At 51.3% G+C, this 27,071-nt stretch overlaps 1 pseudogene; it reads right to left on the minus strand.

Annotated features, from left to right (window-relative positions):
* LOC131570213 (uncharacterized) overlaps positions 1-27,071 on the minus strand; it is a 1,483,036-nt pseudogene that overhangs the window by 497,090 nt on the left and 958,875 nt on the right.

The following is a 27,071-nucleotide window of genomic DNA, read 5'->3' on the forward strand; positions in this document are numbered from 1 at the left end:
GTTTTGTGCTCGGGGGCGCAGCGGGTGCGGGGCTCGCTGTGCCCCGGGCCGGGGAGGGCGGGCGCTGTGAGCAGCGGGGTTGGATTGCGGGGCTGGGCTTGGCCTGGGGCCGGCACTGCTGGCGCAGGGATCGTTCCCGCAGCGCCGCTCCGGAGCGCCGCGATCGGAATCTCGCTCTTTCTCTCTCGTTGGTTTTTTAAATTTCTACTCAGAGCTGTTAAAATTCCGTGTGTATATTCTGCTGCGAGCGCTGTAGTGATAATATCCCGAGAGACAGTCCCCTGAGATTAGCACTGAGAAACTGGGGATCCCTTACCGGGGGGAGCCTTGTTTTTCAAATGCAAACTCATTGGACTCTCAGAAAAGATCTGGTCGCGGTATAGAGGAGCTAGAGGACAATCAGACGAGGCCCGAGTTTGGTAGTTGGGATAAGAGATGATTATCAAGTTTGATTTGCCGTAGACGCGAGGACAAATACTCAGGGTGCTCAGGTGAGCTGGAGTATGCGAGGCTCTTTATGGTGTCAGCATGTCAGGGGAGACCCGCAGCAAAGCAAAAGGAAGAGCATCCCTTAGTCTGAAAGGGAAAAGGGGAGAAAAGGGGGAAAAGAGCCAATATTGGCAAAGAAAAGTAAAACAAGGGAGGAAGAAGGCTCAGATCGAGTCGCTCCCGCCCTGAGGGTGGTGTCGGCCGGGTCCGGGCCAAGGCGCGCCCCCCCCGCCGCCACCGCCCCCCCGCCGCCAGCGCCGACACGATCGGGGGGCGGGGGAGGCGCAGCTCAGACCGGGCCCAGCCGGGGAAGGAGGAGAAAGGCGAGCGCGGCCAGGCAGGGACGGCGCCAGCCCCGGGCCAGGAGGAGGAGCCGGGGCGGAGCCTTGTGCCGGGAGAGGGGAGGGGATGGATGGCGGGCACCGCCCACGGCACCGCCCCGAGAGCAGGAGGAGGAGCCGGGGGCGGAGCCTTGTGCCGGGAGGGCGGGGAGGGAACCTCCCATGGGGGCGGGGTCTCTCCGCTCCCAGCCCTGTCAGTTTCCATGGCAACCCTGAACGCCGGGGAGCGGCTTCGGGGGATGACGTCACCGGCGCGGGCGGACGCGCAGCCCGGGTTAAAAGACGCAGCAAATCCCGCGTGGGGCTCCCTAGGATCGGGGGGAGGCAAAATAGATTATATGGTACAGCAGGGTCAGCCGAACCAGAGAGCTCCTGCTCCAGCAGCTACCGGGGAAGGTGAAATTGATGAACTCATTGCAGCCTTGAGCAAACGAAGGAGGGGAAAGATCGTGAGAAAAGCCATCAAAGAGCGTAGCCCCATAGTGAAACGTACAAGCTAAAACATGAGAAAAGAACCGGTTTTACAATCCCCACTACGACCAGCAGTTGGCAACCAGGGACCGATACACGTTAAGATTCCATCTTCCCTTGTGAAAACCACGGTTCACTTTCCTGTTAAAATTTAAAACTTTAATAAAGGACAGTAGGAGACAGAGACAGTAAAACAAAAATTACAGCTCAGTGCATCTTGGTACTAAGCCAAGAGCATCCCTGCTAGTTTGGAAAACATCCTTTTTATACCATTTCTATTACATCAGCCTGTTGCATATTCATAGACTCTTATGCATATCCACCATCTAGTTTACATATTTCAGGAACTGTTTAGCATGGCTCATCCTCAGCTCTGCCTTTTTAGAGCATGTGTGTTTCTTGGCTGTGGTTTTGGTTCCCTCTCTTGATCACTTCCACTCTGGGCCTTGGTCCACACTTTCTTCAGACGGCAGATGCTGATAGTTGGCACATCAATAGCAGGGTGCTCATGACGTGTTCACTGGATGTTATCCCGACCAAACAGACAGTTCACTCCTAACTAGATCAGCTACCACTACTGCCATGTCTAAGTTTTTATTAACAGCAGAAATAAGAGCATAGTTATTTTAAGACTGTACATATAAGATTCCTCTTAATATAACAATATAATAAGCATCTGTAATAATCTTTCCTCTTCCCTTTTTACAAATAATTTGGCTTGAGCAGTATTTCTTTCTTTCTATCCTCCATTATATGCTTTTTTTTCATAAATAATTTTTGCTTCTTCCAAGTGGTCTTTCTTATTATTTTGTATGCACATAATCTTTTGTGCAGTCCCAGATGTAGTCAGTTCTGGGTCTATAGCATTGTCACTTAATCATTAAAACTGAAAATCAGGGACAAAGACTCTCTAACTAGTTAAAGTTAGAAAGTGGTATGTTTATTACTCTGGTGGGTGGCCTGGAAGGGGTCATCCTTGAAATGCGTGACTGCACCACACAAGGATTTTTGCCTTCTGTTTATTTCCCAAAATAATACATATGCATAACCCCAGCACCTCCCATCCCCGCTTTGTATTAAAATGAGGTTATTAGTCCTTCACGTGTGCGCAATTCTTCTCTTGAATTGGGTCAGTGGTCCCAAATTGGGTCAGTGGTCCCAGGGATGAAGTCAGGAAGGTCTTGGTCAGGTCTCTGTGACCCTCTGGCACAATCCAAGGCCCCCTGCTTTGTGATGGATCAACACAGAGTCCAGGTGCTGGGCATTGTTCTGCTGGTTTCAATATGTTCCTGTATTGGTTCACTTGCTCCTGTTGCCTTCTGGATCAAGGCAGGCGACCTGGTTCTAAGGATCAGCACGGCGGCCCACTCTCCAGGGTCGCTCGGGCCAATGACACACGCAGACATCAATATGATGGACGGTCAGAAGGCATTTATTACTTCTTCTTGTGGGGTCTTATAGTCTAAGGGGTCTCTACGTCAAAAGGGGGTTTGTCCTTCTTATCTATGGTTAGTAAGGAATGGAAAAGTACTGGGTAAGGAATGGAAAGTTACTGGCACTACTGTTAGTGGGGCCACATTCCTACTGTTAGTGGGGCCACATTCCTAGGGTAATCTCTTATCTTAGAGGAACAAAGGGTCCTGGCTTTCCGTGACATCGCGTGATCTTCCACAGCGCCTTTTCCCTATCTACCACATCTCCCCCCCCTTTTTCACAAATGAATGAGGTAGTCATATACATAGGTACTAAAATGAGGTATAAGGTTGTAACTTGACAAGGGAAAGGGGTTTTGGAAAACCTGAGTAAGCTTTTGCCAGACAAGTTCAGAAAATCTTGTGACTGGCAGTCTTCCCTGGTTGAATTCAAAGCAACTGTCGTCGGCCTACGAACAGGATGTTAGTCCGTTCCAGGCGGCTCTGAACGAATGAGACCAGCTTGTTCAGCAGGCATGGTCCAAAGGTAACTGTTAGAAACAGCATCGCCAATGGACCTATCAAGGCAGAAATCAGAGTGGTTAGCCAAGGTGATTGATTGAACCAGGACTCGTACCAGCCCTGTTGGGCTTCCCTGTCTTTCTGTCTCTGAGCCAGTCGATTCCGGAGTTCTGCCATGGAGTCTCTCACTACTCCCGTGTGGTCTGCATAGAAACCACACTCCTCTTTCAAGGCGGCACGTAGGCCCCCTTGCTGCATGAACAGGAGGTCCAGGTCTCGCCTGTTCTGCAAGACCACTTCTGAGAGTGAGGAGACCGACTTCTCTAGAAAGGAGATGGATTTCTCGATCCTTTGCAGGTCCTCGTCAATGGTCTGTTGCAGCTGTGACAGTCCTTGGTGCTGGGTCGCTAGGGCTGAGACACCCGTGGCTGTTCCAGCTGGTCCCAGGCCGAGCAGCCTTGCGATAGTTATACTTGTCATTATTTCTCTTTTGTGGAGCCGGCTGGGTTCCTCAAAAAGGTGGTACACTTCTTCGTCTGAGTGGTACAGGACCCTAGGAACAATCAGAACTTGGACACAAAAGTCGTTAGAGTCATTGAATTTGGCAAGGAACACACAGGTACTCACTCCAGATCGCTGGCAAACCCACATCCCAGATGCGGATGGGACTGCCCACTTGTTGTTTTTCCTGTTAGGCTTGACAATTTTGGTGCAGATGTTGCCTCTCCGCTTAGCTAGGGTTGCATTGCCAAAGCATCTGCCCTGGCCTGTGACTTGACTCAGGGTGATTCCTTTGTGAGGGGTGTCCCATCTGCACTGGTGAGGGGCATCGGCTGAGGAATAACTGAAGAAAGTGTTTAGAGCGACTCCTTCGTAAAAGGGGGGTTTGATGTCGTAACAAAGCCAGCAGGATTCGGTTAGGTTAGGGTTGGATTCATTCAGGGATACAAAGGTAGCTTCTAACATACGAAGGATTGGGTCTGCGTCTGACTTGGTTAAGCGGCTCACCTGAAAGGCTTCCGCTTGACCGGTCGGGACATTGCTGACCCCTGTGGGTAAGGTTTTGGGGTAGGTTACATTTCTCCCTTTCGGCACACTTTTAATCGCTTTGTTGGGTCCGACCGCTCGGGGTGCCGACGGTTGGAGCCTGATAATTTGCACGTTCACCCTCTCTTTTGACCCTTGAAGGACCACTGTCCACGTTCTGCCTGTGGCCCAGCTAGGGTGATCTGGCTGCAAGACCGTCATGTTGTAATCAGTGCATGCCCGGAATCTAGGGATTTTATGTTGGTTTCGATGGAAGTTTCCGTGAGAGAAGAAGGGTGTTTTGCAGCCGATGGGTGCCCAGGTGAACTGTAAGAATTTGTCTGGCTCTTGTGGATCCCACCCAGGCCCTGACGGTCTGGCATCTGTAACTATGGTTTCGCAGCCCCAGTGCCCACAATATCCGCACCCTGGGTGATTGCAGTAGCTTTTCCCAGGATTTGAAGCTGGGCACCAGTAGGATAGATACGAGTGTGTGACGTGTGGGGAATAAGGGTTTAACCTTGGCTATCCTGGAAACAGGTCAGTGATGCGGAGCACGAAGGATGGGGTGTTTAGTGTGGTGATTTCTCTGAGTACGTTGCCACTACTAAGGTGTCACGTGACCCACCTGAAGGGCCGGTGGGGGTAGTGGTCTGGGCTGGCTTGCCCTCTGGCGACAAGCCCCAACAGCAAAATCACACAGAAACACCCTTGATGCTTGGGTCTCACCCGTGTGGGTCTCTTGGGCGCTGCCTGGCGGCTTGGTGGTCTGTCACTTTCGTCTGGAACCGGGATGTACGCATCACGAGGACGTCCCATGAGCAGGTCCTGTAAACAAAGACTCGCAATTCTCGTCAGTCTCATTCTGCTCGCTGTGAAGGTCCGGTTTAATCGACTTAAGTGGACACCACCTGATTTTGCCGTCCTTTTTGACAGCTGTGTACCCTCGCCCCGTGAGCATCAGCCTCCAACGCTGTTCCCACTCGTCTAGCTCGTTTCTAATTACTACCTGTGGGCCCTCTTCTAGCATTCAAGTGGCCCACTGTTTTTGGACGGGACTGTTTGTTTCATCTCCCCTAGGGAATTGATTCAGTGCCAGCAAAGCAGTTGCCAGCATATGTGCCTGATCTCCTGGGAAAATGGCATTGGCAAAGCCCTCTGCTTTTGCCAACACTTCTATCTTGGTTTTCAGGGTCTGGTTTGCTCTCTCAACTATGGTCTGCCCGGTACTGTTATATGGGATGCCTTGCACTAACGTGATGCCCCATTTCGAGGCGAATTCCTGTACTGGTTTGGAGGTGAAATTGGAGCCATTGTCCGTTTTGATCTGTTTGGGGATACCAAGCCAAGCCATGGCTGTCAGCCAGTGCTGAATTGTGGCTTTGGAGTTAGTTTTGTGGTGCTGTGTGGCTATGATCGTTCCACTGTAAGTGTCCACTGTCACTGCAAGCCATGCTCGGGGCTTCAGCAGTTGACATAAGGTGAAGTCCGACTGCCACATTTGTGAGGGCTTGAGACCTCTCGGGTTGACCCCGCAGGTCCAAAGGGGTGACTTCTGGCAATGAGGGCAGGTGGCTACCACATGTTTTGCATCTGCCGTCGAGATTTCGCATCTCTTCACCAGTGCTTTCGCTCCGATGTGGAGCGACTTGTGCAGTTGACGAGCTCTTTGCAAAGTCCAAACGCCTTTTGCTGCAGCGTCTGCTTTGTCGTTGCCGATTTGGAAGTAACCTTTGACTGGGTCATGGCTGTTGATGTGAATGACTGACACGGTCCCCTGTCGCGAGGAGAGTGCTTCTTCCAGCATTAGGGCTGCTGCTGATGTCGATACTCCTGGTCCTGCCATGGCTAGGCAGAGCCTTGCCACGAATATAGAGTCCGTTACGATGTTGAGGTGTTCGTCTTGGAAGAGTCCGCATGCCAAAACCACTGCTGCTGCCTCCAGCTGTTGCACTGACAGTGTGGGGTCACACGCTTTGACGCAGTGCCATTGCTCTCCTGCCTGCCACACTGCCGCTGCGGTTGAGGTCGTGGAGGAAGCGTCTGTGAAGACCGTTGGTCCTGGCTGCGGTCTGTCCTTGACTTTCGGTGGCATGTCCATGTCGACTACGGTCAGCAGCTGAGTCCAGGGTGGTCTGGAGGAGTAGGAGATTTCTCCTCCGAAGCCGGAGAGAGCAAGGGCCAGGTACTCCGATATTGTGGCTGACTCCGCGGTCGGCTGCTTGCGAAACGGAAGGTGGATTCTTGTCGGCTCTGTCCCTAGGTGTTTCAAAGCGAGTCTCCTGCCTTTCATGATGAGGCTGGCGATGCATTTGATTCCTGGGGAAAATGCACGAGCGGGTCTTCCGAGGACCACCCATTGGATCGGTCGGGCCTTTTCAGAAGGTCCTTGGGCCAGTGCTCCCACTCTCCCCTTCGGTGTAAAGTGGACGTACAGGTCCAGTGGCATGGCTTGGTTCCACCTGGCAAGTGTGCCAGTGGACATCTGGTTTTTGATGAAGTCGAGGGAGCTCGTTGCTTGCGGCGTCAGCTCCTTGGGTTCCCAGGGGTGCTTTCCTTTCAGGAGGTCGTACAGAGGGTCCATGACCTCGGGAGGAATCAGGATGATGTTGCAAAGCCACTGCAGCGATCCCACCAGGCGTTGCACGTCGTGGAGCGTCTCGACGTCTCGGTTGACCTTCATCTCGGGGGGGTAGGAGCTTGTAATTCCTACTCCCAGGAAGGTCACGCAGGGTCCTCTCTTGATCTTTGCGCTCGCGATCTCGAAGCCGTTGGCCTGAAGGGTCTCCGTGATTGTGGACACCAGGTGATCTACTTGGCTTGTCAATGGTGCTGTGACCAGGATGTCGTCCATGTACTGGATGATGGTTGCGGTGGGATTTGAGTGTCAAACTGGCATCAGTGCTTTGTCCACGGTGATTTGGCATATGGTCGGGCTGTCGACCAGGCCTTGTGCAAGTACTCTCCATTGGAAGCGAAGGTTGGGCCGCTCGCCGTTTCGAAACGCCACGGAAAAGGCTAAGCTGGAGTACAAAAGGGCTCAGGTGGACAGGTACTGCTGGAATAACTACGAGGTGGCCACCCCGTTCCTCCTGGGGTGCCGAGTTGAGCTCGGGGCAGAGCGTGTCCCCTCGGGCCCTGCCCTGGCAATGACCCCGGAACACCACAAAACCTCCCTGGACATCGACCCAGAGCCCTCAGCGCTCCTTGAACACATCTCCGGAACCTCCTGACACACTCATTGACCTTTGTGGCTTGCCCAGTCCATCCCAGTTCCTCCCAGTGCCTCCCCGTGCCTCCAGCTCAGCCGAGTGCGGAGCTGACGCTTTTCAGCCAATCAAAGCACGAACCTCTGGTGACTCATCTGTTACCAAGCAGACCCGCAGCGCCGAGTGCCCCGGGCTGGGCTTGGCCTCCCAGTGCCGCGCACTTCATTCTCAGTTCCTCCCAGTGCCACCAGAGTCTATCAAATTCCCTCCCAATCCCCCCCAGTACCTACTCAGTCCGTCCCAGTCCTACTGAGGTCATTCCTAGTTCATTCCAAGTTCATTCTCTCAGCACAATCTCCAATTCCAGGGCCCCTCATCTCCTCCCATTTCTCTCAAAACCACCTCAGTTCCTCTCCGTCCACTTCCAGTTACTCTCAGTCCTTCCCAGTTCGGCCCATCCACTCTAACTCAATTCCCAGTCTATTCCCAGTTCATTCCCAGTTCACTCCCAGACCTCCATCCTCTCTCCCAGTACTCTCCATCCCCTCTCACCTCTCCCAGTGCCATTCAACTCCCTCCCAGTCCATCCCACTTTGTCCCAGTACATTCCTAATCCATCCCAGCCCATCCCCAGTCCCTCCCACCACATTCCCCTGGCCATTCCTTATCACTCCCAGTCCATGCCGGTCTCTCACCAGCCCACCCCAGCCCTCCCCCCTATCTCCCAGTGCCCGCCAGCTGATCCCAGTGTGTCCCCGCCCTCTCTCTCGCTCTCTCTCTCCCAGTGCCCCCCAGCGTGTCCATCTCGCTGGTGCCCCCCTCGAGCTCCCAGCCCGGCCCCGGCCGCCTGCTCTGCTCCGTGATGGATTTCTGCCCTGCTGCCATCCAGGTGAGGTGGTTCCAGGGCCAGCAGGAGCTCTCGGAGCACGTGGTGGCCACCGACATGGTCCCCAACGGGGACTGGACCTACCAGCTGCTGGTGCTGCTGGAAACGCCGCCCCGGCGCGGGCTCAGCTACAGCTGCCAGGTGGAGCACGTCAGCCTGGAGCAGCCCCTGAGGCGGCACTGGGGTACGGGGGAGCCCCTGGGGGCGCTGGCAGAGCCGCTGGGCTGTGCTGGGAGCCACTGGGAGGGAGCTGGAGAGAGCCGGGCTGGAAGTGGGAGAGGGGCTGGGGGCTGGGCAAGGGCTGGGAAGGGGTTTGGGGGATGCTGGGGAGGGTGGGATGGGGTTGGGGGGATGCTGGGTGTGACTCGGAGGGATCGCAGTGAGCCCCGAGGGGCTGGAAGGAGATCGGCGATGGCAAAGCAGGGCTCGCCATGAGCTCGGTTGTGCTGGGCACAGACTGGGAGGGCTCTGGCTGAGTCCTGCTGGGGCAGCCAAGGGACTGCGAGAGGCTTTGGGGGTCCTGCGGCGCTGGGGGCACCTGGGAGGGGGCTGTGGGATGCTGAGAGGGACGGGAGGGGCTTTGGTGGCTCCTGGCCAGGACAAAAAGGGATTGGGGAGAGATTTCAGGGGGTCCTGGCTGGGCTGGCTGCCACAGGGAGGGCGCTGGGAGGGGCTCAGGGTGTCGGTGAGAGGTTTTGGGGGTGCTGAGCCCTGCGGACCCCCCAGAGATGCCGCTGGACGCCGCCCGCAGCAAGATGCTGACGGGCATCGGGGGCTTCGTCTTGGGCTTCGTCTTCCTGGCGCTGGGGCTCGGCTTCTCCCTGCGCAAGAAGGTCAGGGCGGGTGCCGGGGGTGGCGTCCCCCCCCCGTGGCAGAGCGTGTGCGCTCCCGCCGGGGCCCCAGCCCGGTGTCACCCCCTTTTCTCTGCCCACAGAGCTCCTGAGCCGGCGGCGGCCGCAGCCCCTCCCCGTGGGCTCGGGCCCGGCCGGGACCCCCCGCTCCGTCCCCGCTCCGCTGATTTTGGGGGGTCCCGTGTCCCCTCCAGCCCCGCTGGCGCTCTGCCCCCGCCCAGTGCCTGCTCCCAGTGCTCCCAGTAAAACTTCCCAGTTGGCCCCGGGGCCGTTTACTGGGGGCGATGGGGAGGGGTGTGGAAAAAGGGAGGGGGCAAAGGGTGAGGGCTTGTGAGAGTCTGTCAGAATTTTCCCTCATCTGCCTCACGATTGTCATTTGAGGACCACTGAAGAGAAGACCCCCTTGCCCCTGTCTCCTCCGTAGGAGAAATTCACATGTCACAAGACACAGAGACCCCAGAGCACAGTGTTCAGTTGCTGTTTTCACAGGTGTTGTTTGCTGTGTACTACACTGAGCCCAATGAGAAGAAGAAGGGGCACCGTGCCCTTTGTGCAACAACAGCCTTGGGAGCTGTCCCACCTCTCGGCCTGGCTCGACTTCTCCTGAGTTTCAGGTGGTCCCCCCACAGAAGACCCTCACCTGTTTTACAACCACCGTGACAGACAGACTGAGATGTAAGGAGCCTCTCCATCAAGGACTGAGACATGGAAGCTCCATGTGAAAAGGCCCCTCTGCTCCTTCCAAGGACTGGGACTGAAACCCCCAGCCCGGGGCAGGTGTGTGGGGGAGGCAAGCTGACCAAAGCGAGATGTTTGCCTGCAGGTTGTGACTGCTGGACCAAAAAGACAATGGCTCTCGTTTGTTGCTGAGAGCATGGACTACCTGTTACATCTATTCCTTATTGTATCTGTTTCCCCTCCCTTGCAATTGCCAATAGAGTTATCATAATAAAAACCTCTGAGTTAACGAGACTTCGAGATCTCCCCGACGTAACAGTGGATCCTCGACTGGACTGGACCAAAGGACTTCGTCTCTACGTTTGGTAGCTCTATCCCCTCTCTCCTTCTCTCTCTCTCTCTCTTTTGTCTCTCTCTTCCCCCATCTTTTTCTCTCCCTTAATCCTTCTATCGCATTTCGCTGTGGTCATTCAATAAAGGTGCATTTGTTTCGATTATCATTGCAAACCCCCTTGTACCGTGTCGGTTCTTTTTGCACCCTGAGATCAAATCCACAAACCATCACAAAACCCGTCCGTGAGGACAGATCGTGACACCCCCCGAGGACCCCTCCTCAAATTCCCCTCCAAAGCCCCCCCAGCACCCCCCGCTAAAACCCCCTCAAGTTCCCCCCAGACCCTCCCCAAATCCCCCCCAAACATCCTCAAGACTGCTCCCCAAATTCCCCTCACGACCCCTCCAGGACCCCTCACCTGTCCCTGCGCCTCCTCAGCAGCTCCCGGAACCCCCCGTCCTCTCCCAGCGCCTCCCCCGCTCTCTCCAGCGCCTCCCGCAGGACCCGCCCGAGCCCGGGGCGGCTCCTGGGGGTCCCTGAGGTGGTCCCGGGGGGCGGGGAGGGGAGGGGGCGCCCGCTCCATGCCCGGTCCCGGGATCAGGGGGCGCTGCCTTGGGCTCGGCTCTGATTGGCTGGTACACACAGGGAGGGCGGGAGTTGCTGAGGGGAGACGCCCGGTGATTGGTTGGTTTCGTAGAGGGCACGGTGATTGACAGGAGAGGGGCGGGGTAGGCGGGCTTTGCCGAGGGGAGGCAAGAGGTGATTGGTTAGATTGACAAAAGAGAGGCGGGTGTTGCTGAGGGGAGATGCCTGGTGATTGGTTGGTTTAGCTCACGAGAGGCGGGAGTAGGTGAGGGAAGACCTGCGGTGATTGGTTGGTTCAGCGCGTGAGAGGCGGGCGGTGGAGAGGCGCGCGGTGATTGGTTGGATCGGCACACGGGGAGGCCGGTGTTCCTGAGGGGAGACGCGCGGTGATTGGATGGTTTGTGGCGGAGTGCCCCGCTACTGGCTGGGAAAAGCCGGGGATTTTTAAGGGAACATTCCTGGTGTTTTGGGGAAAAAAATTTTAAGGAAAAATTTTTAAGGAAAAATTCACATTTTTTGCAGGAGAAACATTCCTAGTATTTTGAACCCACATTACCCCAAATATCCCAAATAACCGCAAAATACTCGAAATAAACCTCAAGTAACTCCAAACAATACCTAAAAGTCCCCCCAAATACCTCAAACAAATCCAAATAACCCAAAAAAAACAAAAAAACACCCCAAATTAAGTCAAAAAACCCCAAATGATTTCAAGTACACCTAAAAAAAACCCATATACAACAACACAAACCCCAAGAACCTCAGATAATTCCAAATAAGCCCAAAGAAGCCCAAATACTTCCAAACAAACCCAAATAATTTCAAACAAACCAAGTAAAACCCAAGATAAACCCTAAATAGTCCATAAATAAACCCAAATACACCCCAAATATACTCCAGTTCTTCACGTCCCCACCCCAAACAGATCCTGACCAATCAGAACGCGCAGCACTGATGACTATCACTTGCTGGGCACAAACTCAGAGCCCTGGCACCGCCCAGCGATTTTCAGCCAATCAGCGCCCGGCCCGACTCTGACTCATCACTTGCCAGCCACAGACCAAGGCCTCTCACTGCGGTAAATACTCAGAGACCGCACGGGGTAATTTCCAGGCAATCAGAGGGACGCCAAAATTGAGCTTGGAGGGGGATGGGATGCCCCAAATTGAGCTGGGAGGGAGGTGGGACCCACAAACAGGACGAAGCCAATTTTGTTCCTGGAATATGTAAAGTACTTCATGGATATGCAAAATGTGGATGAATATGCAACAGGCTGATGTAATGGGAGACAAGGACCATCGAGCATAGGTTGGTATCGCCACCAAGACCCCCCAGTTATTTTTGGGGACACCCCTAATTAATCTGGTTTTAATTACATCAGCCTGTTGCATATCCATAAAATAATTTACATATTTCAGGAACTATTTTACATGGCCCATCCTTGGGGGTGTCTCCCCATTTCAGGAGCCTCCACTGAAACAGAAAATGTAAACTCCCTCCCTTTTACTACTACTACTACTACTACTACTATTATTATTATAATTATTACTATACACTATAAAAATATTAAATACTTTTGAAATCAAGGAGCTCTCAGGCAAAGATATGGGAGTAGAAATAACAGCTTTTTATTAGGAAAAATTAAAAATAGAACTGCAGTAGTACAAACAAAAAAAAACCAGTGGCAGAGTCAGTATCCTCTGGGAATCCAGGGAAACAGGTGCATCCTCTTGGAATACAGCGGGAATAGGGATGATCCTTTGGGAATCCATTTCTTAACCCCCAAAGGCAGGGCACAGGAAGGGCTGTGGAATTATTACAGGGTATCCCAAGGGTGGAGTTGGGGTTTGGGTCAGGGAAGGAGTTCTTAGCAACACAAGAAGGGTGAGATTAAATTCCTTCCTCTTAGCAAAAGCAGTACTCGACAGAGAACGCGTCCCCAAATCCTAAATTCCCTCTAAAACAACTGAAAAATTATGGAACTTCAGATATATTCAATCAACTTCCTTCATTTAACACAGTTTTGGGTGTTTTTAAAGGATGAAGGTGAAGCAGAGGAAAATTAACGCCAAACCAAAAGGCAAAGCAGCCAGGTGTGTTCCCAACATGGATCATGGGGAATGTGAGTGACCAGGGCTGTGCCCAAAGTGCCTCCTCCAGTGGGGGATGGAGCTGGAACAGCGCACGAAGCTCTGCCCACACTCGGGGCACTCACAGGGCTTCCCTTACCAATGCCTCCGTTGGTGTTGGGTCAAGCTAGAGCTCCTGGAGAAGCTCTTCCCACACTGGGGACACTCGTAGGGCCTCTCCCCAGTGTGGATGCGCTGGTGGGTGATGAGGTTGCAGTTGTGCTTGAATCCCTTCCCACAGTCGGGACAGCGGAAGGGCCTCTCCTCCCTGTGAATCCGATAGTGCAGGAGGAGATGGGAGCTGGTCTGAAACCTCTTCCTGCATTTATCACATTCGTAGGGCCTCTCCCCAGTGTGGATGAGTCGGTGCTTGACAAGGGTGGAGTTGTGCTTGAATCCCTTCCCGCAGTCGGGGCATTGGAAAGGCCTCTCCTCTCTGTGAATCCGATAGTGCTGGAGGAGATTGGAGCTGGTCTGAAAGCCCTTCCCACACTTGGAACACTCATAGGGCCTCTCCCCAGTGTGGGTCCTCTGGTGCCAGATAAGGTTGGAGCTCAGGCTGAAGCACATCCCACACTCGGAACACTTGCACGGCCTTTCTCCAGTGTGGATCCTCTGGTGCTTCATCAGGTGGGACCTCTCTCTGAAGCTCTTCCCACATTCTCCACACTTGTAGGGCCTCTCCCCAGTGTGGATCCTCTGGTGCCTGATCAGGCTGGAGCTCTGGCTGAAGCTCTTCCCACACTCCACGCACGTGTGGGGCTTCTCCCCATCATGGAGCTGCTCATGGAGCACCAGCTCCGAGCTCTGGCTCCATCTCCGGCCACCTTCCCGGCCCAGGCTGGCTCTTTCCCCCTCAGATCCCCGCCAGCTGCGTTTGCAGCCCCTCCTCGTGCGGCATATCCGGGGCTTTTCCTCCCCCTTGGCTTCCTGCGCCATGGAGCCGCTCAAAACGGCCTCTTCCACCAGGTTCTGCCGCGGGCATTTGTCCTCCCTGCTCTCCATGCTCAGCTCCTGCTCTGGGGGAGGAAGGACAAGGACAGGATGGGATTTGCCTCTGTGCCACAGGCAAGGGCAAGAAGATCCCCCCAGGGCTGAGCCGCAGCCGGGGCTGTGCTGGGCTGGGAGATGGAGCAGCACAGAGGGGAAAGGGGCACTGACTTCCTCCTCACCTGCCTCAGTGTCCTCATCTTCCTCTTCCTCGCAGCTTCCCAGTCCTTGGCAATGGGAAATCCTGGTTTGGGGAAAACAAGGGATGAGAGCGTTTGTAGGAGGGTCGGGGGCTAGGATGGTCAGGCCGGACGGAGACGAGAGAGCTCTGGTTTATGCAAAGGGCCTGGGTGCAGGGCCCTGCTGGGAGCTGCCAGGCACAGCTCGGAGCAGGCCCCAGAGAAGAGAGGGGTAGAGAGGATGAGAGGGTAAGAGAGTAAGAGGAGAAGAGCATAAGAGAGTAAGGTTCCCGTTACAATACAATAAATTTTCTTCTGTGTTGAATATTCTATTTCTCACTAACCAATCTGGTACCAGATGCAAATCCTACAGCATTTACATACAGCCTGTAAAAATCATTAGATCACCATACTGTGTTACATTTTAAACCCTAAAAACTCCTCCTTGGACCCTTTCTATTGAGCTAGTGAGGTCTGCTCTGACCCTTGGATCTGTCTGCAAGCAGAGGGAATTGTTTCATCAAAAGGGGATTACCTTCAGTTGGGCCACACCATTGTTTTCCAGTTGTTCACTAACTGAGGTATCTCAAAGCTTGCTTTCATTTCAATCTTCCTTATACTTTTTCTGTTCACAAAATCTTTTGCCAGACAATCTTATTTATAAGGCTTTCCTGTTTCATCTTCCCCAGCACACATTGAGTTTGAAGGTCCCTCTGCCCAAGTCCATCTCTACAAGTCACTGGCCATCTGGGCTCCACAAAAACCTCCCAAACACCAAGATTCAGCCCTGAAAAAGCCTTCCAGGAGTTCCCCGTCCCTGATCCCTCCCCTCTGGTGTTCGGGGGTTCCCCCTGTCCCAGCTGCTAGGATATTGCTTGGATTGGGGGTCCCCCTTCTCCTCAGTGCCCGCCCTGCCCAGGCTGCTGGCAGTCCCACCAATGCCAAAAGCTCCCCCCGCTTCACTCTCCCCATTTCAGGATGCCAGGGCTGTTTGGGCTCCTGGGCTGCTTCTCCCCTCATTCTCTGCTTTGGGCTGTGAATGAGACGAGGGCTGGTTGTCTCAGACCTGCAAAGTGAGTGCTGGAGTCTCCCACGCTGCGTTTCCAACTTTCCTCAAGGGAAGCAGCCAGCAAAGAGACACAGCGAGTGAGAAGAGGAGTGAGAGAATCCCCCGGGGTAACTGGGACTGGGTCTCAAAGAGGGGCTGGACCCCTCGGAGCAAGGGAGCAGAGGAGTTTCTGAGCCCAATCCACTAGGAAATGGGACAAAATGGGCTCCTAAAAATTTTGCGGGATTGAGGGATAAGAGTGCCCAAAAGCATCCAGAATTAATACCTGCTGGGTTGAGGAATTAACATCCCAAGAGCATCCACGGTTGTGCAAAATTCTGCCGGATTGAGGATATGCTCAAGAGCATCTGGGGTTGGACAACACAGCTGGGTTGAGGGATATCCACGAGCACCAGAACTGGCCAGAAACACCTAAACTTATAATAGGTGATGTGAAAGTGTAGTATATGGTAGAGATAATTCATGCTAGTAATGTCTAAAATATTGTAAAACCCACACTATGTCTCTTGACCATCCTGGCAGGGAGCAGTGTCTTATTCATATACATCTAGTTCCTGGACTTGGTTGAGATAAACATCGGGGTTTGTAATGAAAGAATAGAAACTTCCAGGGCGATAATCGCTGGCTTCCCCGGGTCACCAGGTCCAGCCAAGAGTGATTATTGCCTCGACGATTATACAGCTACCACGATGATCCAGAGCCCCACCCTGATGCATGTGAATGCTGACTTCCCCAGAGTCTACTGACAACATCAGACACCTGGACTGAGTCTTTGTCCACCTCTGCACAGGTAAAGACACGGTTATGCATGGGAAGAGACACAAAGAACATTCAGTCATCTCTGCCTCGAGCAGAATAAACTGTAAAAGAACTCGCTGCGTCAGGCAGCATTTGTGAACAGGGGGAGACTCTGACATTCAGAGCTCAGATCCATGTTCACCCAGCACCGAACCCGGGCTCGACGCTGACCCTTGGCTGTCCTGGTTTTGACGACCAAACTTCAGTCGCACAGACAAATTAATAAATCTTTGCTAATTTTTCCTATAAGTTTGGCTCTCGATTTGATCATTCATAACAAAAGGTACCTTATTGTTGTCTTGTTGTGTGTGAGAGTGAGTCACACACAAAAGCAGCCTCAGCTTCCCAGGTGGGTGGGAAGGGGGGCTGTGGAAAGAGGAGTGTGTGACCCACAAATGAGCCATTGTTCTCCTGGGCGTGTGGGGGCTGTGGCATAAGGTACAGGTGACCTGCAAACGAGCCATTGTCCCCAGGGCGTGTGAGGGGGCCGTGGCTAAAGAGTGTGAGTGACACACAAATCAGCCTCACAGGTGAAGGGCACCGGCACCGGAGGCAGCAGAGTCAGGGCCCTCCCAGGAGGCCCGGAGATACTGAGACCCAGAGGCCACCCCAAGGTGAGGGGGGGCCAGAGGGACCCGCGATTCTCTGTCAACAGGGATCCACTCTGTGTCCTGAGGGTGGGAAAGAATGTGTGGAAGGGAATAAGAAATAAAAGTGAGTGAATGTAGATGAATGAAAGTATAGGTAATGTGGATTCTGTATTTTAAGCTTCACTATATCTCCTTGGAGGGAGGTGTATTGTACTGAAAGTAGTGTGAGAAAAAAGTTTTTTATTTTTCTGCGTGTAGTTGAAAGAAAAGTGGTATTTTGGTTGTTAGTGAATGCGAAAAATAGAGGCAGAAGATGAATAGATAAGATCTTGAAAAATGACACAGAAAACCTGTAAGTTGGATACAGGGGGAAAAAAGAAAAAAAAAATAGAGATACAACTCCTTGCAAAAGGAGAAAATACAGGGTATGCAGTAGTCGATGGGAAAAACATGCAAACTATGGAAAAAGGGAAATTAACCTTAAACTAGTAAGCTCAAACTTGTGAATTATATACTTTAAAAAGAGCACTAGAATATTTAACACAAAATAAAGGAACTATATATATTGATTCAAGGTATGCCTTTAGAGCAGTACATACCTTTAAAAAATTTGGAAAGGAAAAAGATTACTTAATTCAAGAAGAAAAGGACTAGTACATGAGGAACTTATTTCAGAGGCACTACAGTTACCTAAAAGAGATAGCTATAGTACATATTAGGGAACTCCAAAAGAAAAAGACCCCAGAAAGAAGAGGAAATAATTTGGCGGATCATGAAGCTAAGGATGCAGCAGAAAATGGAGCTGAAAGAGTTATGTTAATATTAACTCCAAACCAGGAAAAACTGGAAATTCCAGAGTTTAAGGAAGCTGAGAAAAAAGAATTAAACAAGTGTCGTGATTTGACCGGAAATGGGACATCTGGGATATGTTGTTTTGCTGTGGTTACCAATGGGTGTTCGGATTTTAAGATGAGCACCTGGTTTGACCAGTGGGGCATTGGATCTGCCTCTCGAGACTACAAACCCAAGGAGTTAAAAGTAGGGCTCTTGTCCTTCAGAGCCCTCTTGGGATTTCCGGCGTGGATGGTTGGGCCTCCCTCCCCCGGCCCAGTTGCTGGCTGGGCTGGAGGAGGGGAAAGCCACGTGGCCCATATACGGTAGGCCCGGATTCGGTGGAAGGGTGGGGGAGCATCGAGCGACCTGTTTACCCCCCCCTCCCCCTTTTTGGAGACGGAGAGAATGCAGCCTGTGCTGTTACCCTGTTACCTTGAAACTTGATATCATGAGCCGGCAGCACAGCTGAGAGGAGAAGGGGGGGGGGCAGCGAGCAGCCCAGCGGCCTGAGAGAGCCTTTAACCCTTGTGGATAGTGAGAGCTTCACGGAACATTACCTTTCCTAGGAAAAGGATAAGAGTGGAAGATGAAGGAAGAAACAGGCCAGTAAGGGGGTCTGGCAAAGAGAAAGAGAAATGTTGAAGGAATGGGGGAAGATGGAGTGGCAACTTTGCTGGACTCTTTTGTTGTAGATCCATGGACTGTCTCCTGGTGATACAGAGGCTGCATTGCAGGGGGAAGCAGAGGTTCGGAGCCAGGAGAGTTTGGTGTTGAGACCCCTCGGCCCCAGGGGGTATAGAAGAAATGGGGGGGACAAAGGTCCCAGAGATGAGAGTGTGCTCTGCTTGGAACGAGACGAGGCATCCTTAAAAGGCCCACCCTGAAAGCAGGCCTCAGCGTCATCCCATGTCTGGTGGTGAGAGCACACCTTGGCATGGAAAGGAGATGTCACGAGATAGCAGGACTCCGGGCGGTGCTAATTGTGACAAGAAGTCCGTGGTACAAGGAAGGACTCCGTCTACTCTTCATAAGCTGAAGATTTGATTTTTTTCTAAAGGGTGGTGCCAGACCGAGTGTGAATAATTTTGGGAGTGTGGATAATTTTGGGAGATGAATTGTACTGGAATCTGGAGGAGGAGGGGGAAGTGTTTCTGTGTAGCTTTCATTCTCCTTGTGATTTCTTTTTTTTTTCCCTTTGTGTATGTGTAGTTTAGTAATTGTGTGTAGTTTAGTAATTGTGTGTAGTCTAGCTAATAAACTTTTCTTTATGTTTAAGTTGAAGCCTGCTTTGCTTATTCCTGCTCACATCTCACAGCAGATATCAGGTAGAGGTAGACTCATGGGGGCTCTGGCTTTGCCAGGCCCAAACCATAACAACAAGACAGGAAATGAACAAGATAAATCAGGGAAATGGAAACTTCATGATGGAAGACAATTACTCAATAAAATGTGCTCATTAGAAAAATATTAGAAGACATGCATCAGAAAACCCACTGGGGTACTCAAGCTTTGTGTGACCATTTTTTAAGGAACTATGGGTGTACTGCGATTTTGGAGTAGCAAAGCAAGTAATTGAAAGATGCTTAATTTGCCAAAGGATAAATAAAAAGGTGATGGGAAAAAAAAAAAACATTAGGATGCCATGAGTTAGCACATTGAGCATTTCAAAGTATCCAAGCAGAAGTTTAGATTTGCTAGGCTCTGGATTTATTTGCAAAAAAACCCATTTAATCTAGAAGAGAATATGTCATATGTTAGACAGGAGATTTTAGAAGAAAAAATGTTTAAAATATCAGAAACCTCTGAGAAAAAACAAGAAAACAAAAAGGGATATGAAAGGGAAGGGAACAAGAAGAAAAATCAGAGAGTGGGATCCTCTGCAGGTCTTGCCCCCTCCGTTCGCGGCCCAGGCGCCTGTCCCGGGTCCCGGCTCGCTGCCCGCCTCAGCTCCGCCTGCCCCGGTTTCCATCCCAGGTGCGGCCTCACTGCCCAGGGCAGCTCCACCTGCCCCGGCGCTGTCGCTCAATTTGTGTGCCCTGCTCCCACTGCCTGGCCCGCGGCCGCTCTGCCGGCCATGCTGGGGAAGATGGGGGTTGCTCTGTCCTGCCGCCTGCTCCGAGGTCACTGCGCCCACCGCACCCAGGGAGGGTCCCAGCCATCCCATCCCCGGCTGCCCTGCCCGTGCCACCTGCGCTGGGCACCGCCGCTGCTGCCGGGCTCTCCCACCTGCCTTTGCTCTGCCGGCAGCTGCCGGATCAGCCACCATCAGCCATGTGGGGGCTACCCACGCTCCGCCTCGGCCTCCACGGGAAGATCCCCCTCTGGTGATTCTGGCAGCAGACCCTGCCCACACTCCCACCGAGCCTCGGCGGGATATCCTCCCCTGACCCTGTCCTGCTCTGAGTTGCGTCCCCTTGGTAACCACAGCTCTGGCTGTTCAGGGAAACTCTCTCTCTCTACAGGAAGCACCTTATCGAAACACTAGTAGCTCAGTTAAAAGGCAGCCCTCTCCAAATTCTTTCCCAAAACATGGGAGAAAGGCTAGAGAAAGTAAAAAAGTGAAAGAGTTAGCTGAAGGGATTGCTCTATTTCCGTTCAGAGAGGTTCCCATGGGAGGGATGCGCTGCCCCGCCCCACGGGAGCCACCAGCGCCCCTGCCGGCCGTGCCCAGAACTGCACCCAAGGGCAAAGCGCCGCAGCCCAAAGGCCGGGACTGGGTCCGGGCTCTGTTTGCTGTCAGTGCCGCAGCTGTTGGTGTTTGTTTGCTTTATTATACACACTAGTAAAGAACTGGTATTCCTATTCCCATATCTTTGCCTGAGAGCCCCTTGATTTCACTATTCTAAACATGAAGAGGGACGGGATTTGCATTCTCCATTCCAAGAGAGGCTATTTCTGCCTTCCCAAGCAGACACCTCTCTTGTAAAGCAAGACAAGCACCCACAGGCACTGAGGGGGCTGCAGGAGGGGCACAAGAAGGCTCTGCAGCACTTGGGCACAAAGGCACAGCAGGTGAGTGCAAGAAGGGAGTAGCAAAAGGCCAAGCTGAAGGCAAAGGCCAGGGCACAGTTCCTACATCCCCTGAGGGATCAACCCCAGGGCCCAAGGGGGCCCCAGCACCCAGGGCACGGCTCGGCCACAAGCACCTGGCAGAGGCATTGCCCTCCTTGGCAGGGGAGAGTCCACCCAAACAGCCCCTGGCAAGGAACTAGGGCTCCAGCTGCAGGGCACACGGACACTGCAAGCACAGACAGCAGCACCCTGAGGACCAGCAAGTCCACCCCTTGATGGACATGGATTGGCAGGGCTGCCACAGCTCCCATCACACCAGGGACCCTCCACACTGCAGCCCTTGAGAACATTCAGGGTGGGTCTGCATTGAGAGGAGGCATTTCCTGATGGACACAGGGGCCTCTAAATCCACTCTAAATCTTAGACCTAAGGGGGGGGAAATTGCTAAAAATATGTTTAATTAGTGAGGGAATAAGTGGGAAAGATGTATGGTTTTATTCAATCACTGTAAGTAGATCCGGGAGATGGGTTTGAAATGCGTGAATTTTTATTTGCTCCTAATTGTTATCATGATTTACTGGGAAGGGATTTGATCGCTAAACTCATAACACAAATTAATATTATAAAAAGGGATACAGAGGCCGGTTCTGTTGTACCTCTGTGTCAAATGTCTGTCCAGGCCTATGCTGAAGTGAACCCTGAAGTTCTGGCAGCCCCAGGAAAATAGCGAAAATTAGATATGGAGCCTCTCCAAAGTACTCTGAAGCAACCAGGACAAGTGGCGTCTAAAAGCAACACCCTGTTCCAGTGGAGGGAAGGAAAGGGAATCAGACACAGCACAGGTCATCGCCCCATGCTCAGCTCAACCCGTGGAGCTGTGGGTGCTTGTGAGAGCCTGGCACTGAAATGCCCTGAGCAGGAAGGCTTCAATATCTTCTGCTGACACCATGGCACCTAACAGGGGGGCAAAAGCAATTCTCACTGCTTCAGCAACCACTGGAGCAGATATCAAGGGATATTCTCCCACAGCAAGCTGGGCTGGAACTGAGCCTGCCCTGGCACTTTGCTGCTGCCAACACCTAGCCAGGACATCGGCTCCTGCCTAAGGAGAGCAAAGCAGCACCACTGGTGGCCAAGGGGCCCATGCCAAGTGTCCCTGAGGCCAGAAACAGCCGCCAGCACAGCTCAACACGGGGGGACCCCTCAGCCTGGCCTCAAGGGCTCTGAAGCCCCGGAGATTTGCACTTCCCGCCTGCAGCAGGAGGATGGGAGGCCGCCCCTGAGCCTGCCCTGAAGGCAACGCAGCAGCAGCCAGGGCTCCACAGCGGGCCAAGCCCCTGCGCCTGCCCACAGATCCTCGCCTGGAATCCTCTGCAATCCTGGCCACCCCCCTCTGCCATCTCCAGCCACTGGGGCCAAGCCTTGCTGCCACTGCTGCAGCTTCAGCGCTGGCTGGGCCTGCACTGCCACAGCTGCTGGGGAACACCACGGCACAATTCCACTCTGGGGCTCACTGACACCCACACTCTGGGCTGCCTGCCATTGCAGTGCTGCAAAATGTACCGAGTTTGTTCCTTTTAAATCTTATTTCTTTGCTCAGGCTTGGTTTGTCTTTGCCTTTGGGAAATGAATTTTAAAGCTTTTATTTAAAGGGTGTTATACCACTCAATGGAGATGAGTTTAACATTCAAACAGACTGGGAATACCCATCAGCAAACAACAACCAACAACTACCCCACGCACTGCCCCCGGCAGAGCTGGAGACACCTGGGCTGGAAAAGGCTGAGAAGGGAATCCAGGAGTGTGGAGATTGAAATCACACATCAGAGGGGAAGAAATCTGGGTCCAACAGGCAACCAAATACTAAAAACTTACACAACTTAGAAGCAATGAACATTAAAACAGTGGATTTAGATTGGTCCAGACTACATAAAGTTTCGGAAAAATCTTGTAAAACTCACGTGGCATGGAATGATTTTCTCTGCACAGCTGGGCTATTTGTGAAAGAAATTATTTCTGTTGCACATCCTGGCCAGAACCAAGGAATGTATTGACTCTCTAACACTAAAGAGATTCTTGGAGAGTTTTTGTTTTCCCTGAAGTTTCAGTGACAAAATTACAACATGGGAAAAATTTTTCATAATATTCCCACTTTATATTGTCAGGTAGGTTTGGGACAGAAGTGTGAGAATCAATTTTTGGTCTGGGTTTTCCCACGTTCGCCTTTATGTTGCATTTTGCAAAATGAAGACATTTAACTGTAATACTTTGAACATAAATAGTTAATACTTTTTATTAAAAAGCAGATTCTGGGGGGGCCACATGTGACTCACCAGATGGCTGCCCTGGAAGAGAAGCTTCATTCCAGGCAGCCTGCAGAGGAGCTTTAGAAATGCAAATGAACACTGCTGGGCAAAGTGTGGACAATGTACCTGGGTCCCTTGCCCGGGGCAGGAATTGGGCTGATTCCCTCTGCCCCTCACCCCAAGCTCTGCCTGCTGGCACTGATGGAATTTGCACAGCTTGAGGCAGAGCCCAGGGTGAGTGAAGCAAAGTGAAAATTTTCCAGGATAGAAATCCATTTTCATTTAAGTGAAATGTACATTTTTGAGTTGAGTCTGTAGTTAGAAACCATAGTTATTTAGCTAGACTGCAAGGTCTAAGCTCAGTGGAGTTACTTCAGCGAAGGACAGAGATAAAGGCGGGATACAGAAGATGATAGAAGGAGACAGAGACTGCTGTAAGGGCAAGTCAACCTGACCTCGGAATTTTTTCTGATACAAAGGAACTAGTGGTAAATGTCACACGAAACCCATAAAAATGAATATGTATGAACCTATTGTGAAACTGTATGCATATGTATTTAAGAGAGAGATAAAAAGAGACCTGAAATTCTCAGAGGTACGCATGCCTTTTTTGAAGACAGCAATCTCCGCATGCATCCAGCGCTGTAATAAACATACCAACTTTACAACTTTGACAAAGTTGTAGAGTTTTCTTCTTTTCTCCGCAAAACATTACGGTGAGCCAAGGCAGGAGTTCTCTGCCCCTGCAGGGGCGGGGGGATAGACAGACCTCCAAGGTGCTCCCTAAGATTTTTTTCCTAGTGGGGCTCCGCTCATCTCGACTTGCCTCCTGCGAGGACAGACAAGGACCTGCTGGCTGCGGAGGAGAATACGGTATGTACTGAGGGGCCCCCGGGGGGAAAGAGAACTAGGGAGTAAATCACTCAGAGACGTCTGGGTGTAGCTGGTGGAGCAGCTGGATTAGAGAGGGGGGTTCATTGTTCTGATAGAGCAGCTGCTAGCGACCCTGGGGGTGAGTCGAGTGGACGTATATGTGTGTATATGTGTGTAGTGTCCGGACACTGTATTGGGGGTTCATTGTCTGATAGACCAGCCGCTAGCGACCCTGGGGGTGGGTCGAATGAATCTCTATATGCGTGTGTGTGTCAAACACTGTGTCGCTGTATGGTTAATGCATTGTGTGGTCAGTGCACTGTGTTTCTAATCGTGCAAGTGTATAAGTGTATGGTGTATAAAAGAGAGTAGATCTACAGTGCCCTACAGTGTGGGGGGAGTGAGTACTACCCGTGTTTGAAGCAGCCGAGTGAGGCCTGATGCTGCAGCAGGCTGCGGGGGCAGGGAGGGAAGTGCCCCGCGGAGAAGTGGGTGGAGAAACGTCAGTGACTGTATTTATTGTGTTTAAATGTAGTGATTTGTGTAGATTTGGTACATTTTAACCGTGAGTACGAGCTCAGAGAGTTCCTTTGCCCTGAATGTTTGGACTTGATCTCTGGACTGTGTGCTGTTATTTTGATTTGTGTCCAGGGAAAACTGATGTGAGTAAATGCTGAATTATGGTATGCTATGTTGTGTTGACAGAAGTGGGCACTTTGAGAGATATGCCCTTTCCCAGTGATTTTGTGTGGTGATTTTCTTCCTCTGCATTGTGGTAATTTGATTCTCGGATTGTATAGTGGTGTTTGTGGAGATTTTAAGATTTTGTTTGCAACAAGAGTAGCATTTTACACAGAAGAACTATGGTATGGTGATTTATGTTTAACTATAGTAAAGCAAATTAAAGGAATTCCAAGAATTCTCCCCTCACAGCAATTCAAGCCCTGGCTCTAGTGAATTTGAGATAAAGGGGGGGGGGGGTGTGCGTGTGTCTGTGGGCATATCAGAGTTTCTGCTGTGACAAGCACAGCCTTTTTGCAAGGCAGTAAAACGAGTGTAAGTAGACACTATGCTTAATTAGATTGTGCAAGAAGAGAACTAGAAAGGACTGATATTTTGTAAAATGGAGTTTAGATAGAAGAGATGAATGAATTTATGAGACTTCAGCTGGTACTATAGTAAGTCTGGACTGGGAACAGCCTGCTGTAGGGATTTAGAGTTCTCTGTAATAAGCAGAATAGCCTGCCTCTGCGGGCAATTCCTTCAGTGCATCAAGAGGCTGGCACAATGCTGCGTTAGTATTATTGCAGTGCGGTGTTTGTGAGAAACGCTGGTATTGCTGTTCTAATAAGCGTCAGGGCACATGCCCAGAGTGTAAATTAAAGTTTTCTGATCAAGCTGATTCAGGACCTAAGATCTTAAATCTCGTGTGTGGGAAATCACATCTGATACCTGCCACCTGGAGCTCCGTGTGTGTGTGTGTGTGTGTGTGTGTGTGTGTGTGTGTGTAGGAGGAAGAATGAGAAACTACTGTGAAGCTTTGTAAAGACAAGTTTGGGTGGAAGCGAGATAGGGCAAGGAGAAAGAGATAATGAGAACTGACCAGAGCAAAGAGGTTGCTCAACTAGCCCCTTTTAGGAGGGGCTCACTGGGAGAAGGCTGCCAGTAGGAGCAGCTCAGAAAATAAGAAGATTTATAATATTTCATTGCAGTTAATTCTGTTTTAAAATAGGAAGGTAAATGGGATGGGGTTTTGTATGCTGATATGTCTTTTTGTTTTAAGAAATCACCCAGAATGGCAAAGAGACTGTGAGATCAGACCGCCCCCTGCTCTTGGCCCTTGAAAAGGAAGACAAGGCAAAGAGAAAGCAAATCAAACGTGTTGTTCAGCATGCAGCATAAGATAGCAACATATGAAGTCAAACAAAGATTATCATGCTGAAATGCAAAGTGATTACAGTTCACAAAATGAGTACATCTGATTTGTAAAGGCTCCTCCTACGGTAAGGGAGGAAGGATAAAGATGACCTCCCCAAAAGGGAAGAAGGCTTGGGCTCCAAAAGTATACCCACTCGAACCCATCCCCCTCCTGGCAGTTCAATTTCATCCAGAACTAGGATGTAACAGACCCCTCTGCAAGAGGCAGTGAGATCAGAAGAAAGAAAAGGGTAGAATTTTAGTCAACACAAGGGCCATATATTCAGTTTTAAATAAAGCTTTAGTACTTGTGGAAAATGTTTAGGTTGTAGTGTGGGGAACAACTGGCCAGTCTGAGAAGGAATACTTTTGCAAACCTTTAAAGTAACATGTGTTCTATGTGTACTTAGAAGCTTTTGTACAATTCGCTCCATTTGCTAAACATTCTCAAATGAGAAAGGTTACTCTGGAGGCAAATGATATAAAGATGTTAGGCTTAACATTAACAGCAATTGAAATTAAGAAAGACATTAGTAAAGAGATACTAGAATAAGTAAATAAGTGTTTTTGAGGGTATGGGCCTCTGCTGTACCAGGGAGGGTGAAAAATGCCCCCACATAGTAATCAAGCTTAAGGAAAGAACACAACCAGTGAGAATTGAGCAGTACCCTCAAAAGGAAGATAGGGAAGGAATCAACCCAATAATTGATAGTACTGCATTGAGGGCTGTCAATAAGATAACACAGAATTTATACCCTGTGGTAGCAAATCCATATACTTTACTAACTTGTTTAACACCTGAGCTAACCTGGTTCACTGTTTTAGGCCTAAGAGATGCCTTCTTTTGCCTCCCTATCCACGAATGCAGCCAGAAAACTTTTGCATTCAAACACAGCTCACAAGGTCCATGTGCCTGAAGGCTTCAAAATTCCCCACTCCGACTGGAGAACAGCTTGCATAGACCCAGAGTCCCGGGAAGCTCCACAAGAGGAAAGGAGGCTGTTGCAGTATGTGGATGATCTTCTAGTAGCCACTCAGATGAGGGAAGCCTGGACGGTAAGCCTTTTGAATTTCCTAGGACTCCAAGGACGCAGAGTCTCAAAGAAAAAGGCACAGGTAGTGAAACAGAAGGTAATCTACCTGGGGTAAGAAGTGAGTGCTGAGCAGCAGACTTTAAGGCAGGGAAGACATAGGCCAAACCCCAAAACCCCAGACAACAAAAGAACTCCCAACCTTCTTAGGCATGGCAGGGTGGTGCCGGCTGTGGGTTTATAGTTATGCACTGCTCGTCAGACCCCTCTATGCTCTAATTGCCGATGGAAACAGAGATCTCCAGTGGACAAAAGGAGCCACACGGGCCTTTCACCAGCTAGAGAGTGTCCTTATGTCAGTTCCAGCCTTGAGACTTCCAGATGCAAGTAAACCATTCTTTCTATTTTTCCATGCAAGGAATTGCCCTGAGAATACTGGCTCAGGACTTGGGTCCATACCGAAGGGCAGTTGCTTACTTCTCTAAGCAACTAGATGCAACAGCCAAAGGATGGCCAGGTTGCCTCAGAGATGTAGCAGC

The sequence above is a fragment of the Ammospiza caudacuta genome, chromosome 33, assembly GCF_027887145.1.
Source record: "Ammospiza caudacuta isolate bAmmCau1 chromosome 33, bAmmCau1.pri, whole genome shotgun sequence".
Lineage (NCBI taxonomy): Eukaryota > Metazoa > Chordata > Aves > Passeriformes > Passerellidae > Ammospiza > Ammospiza caudacuta.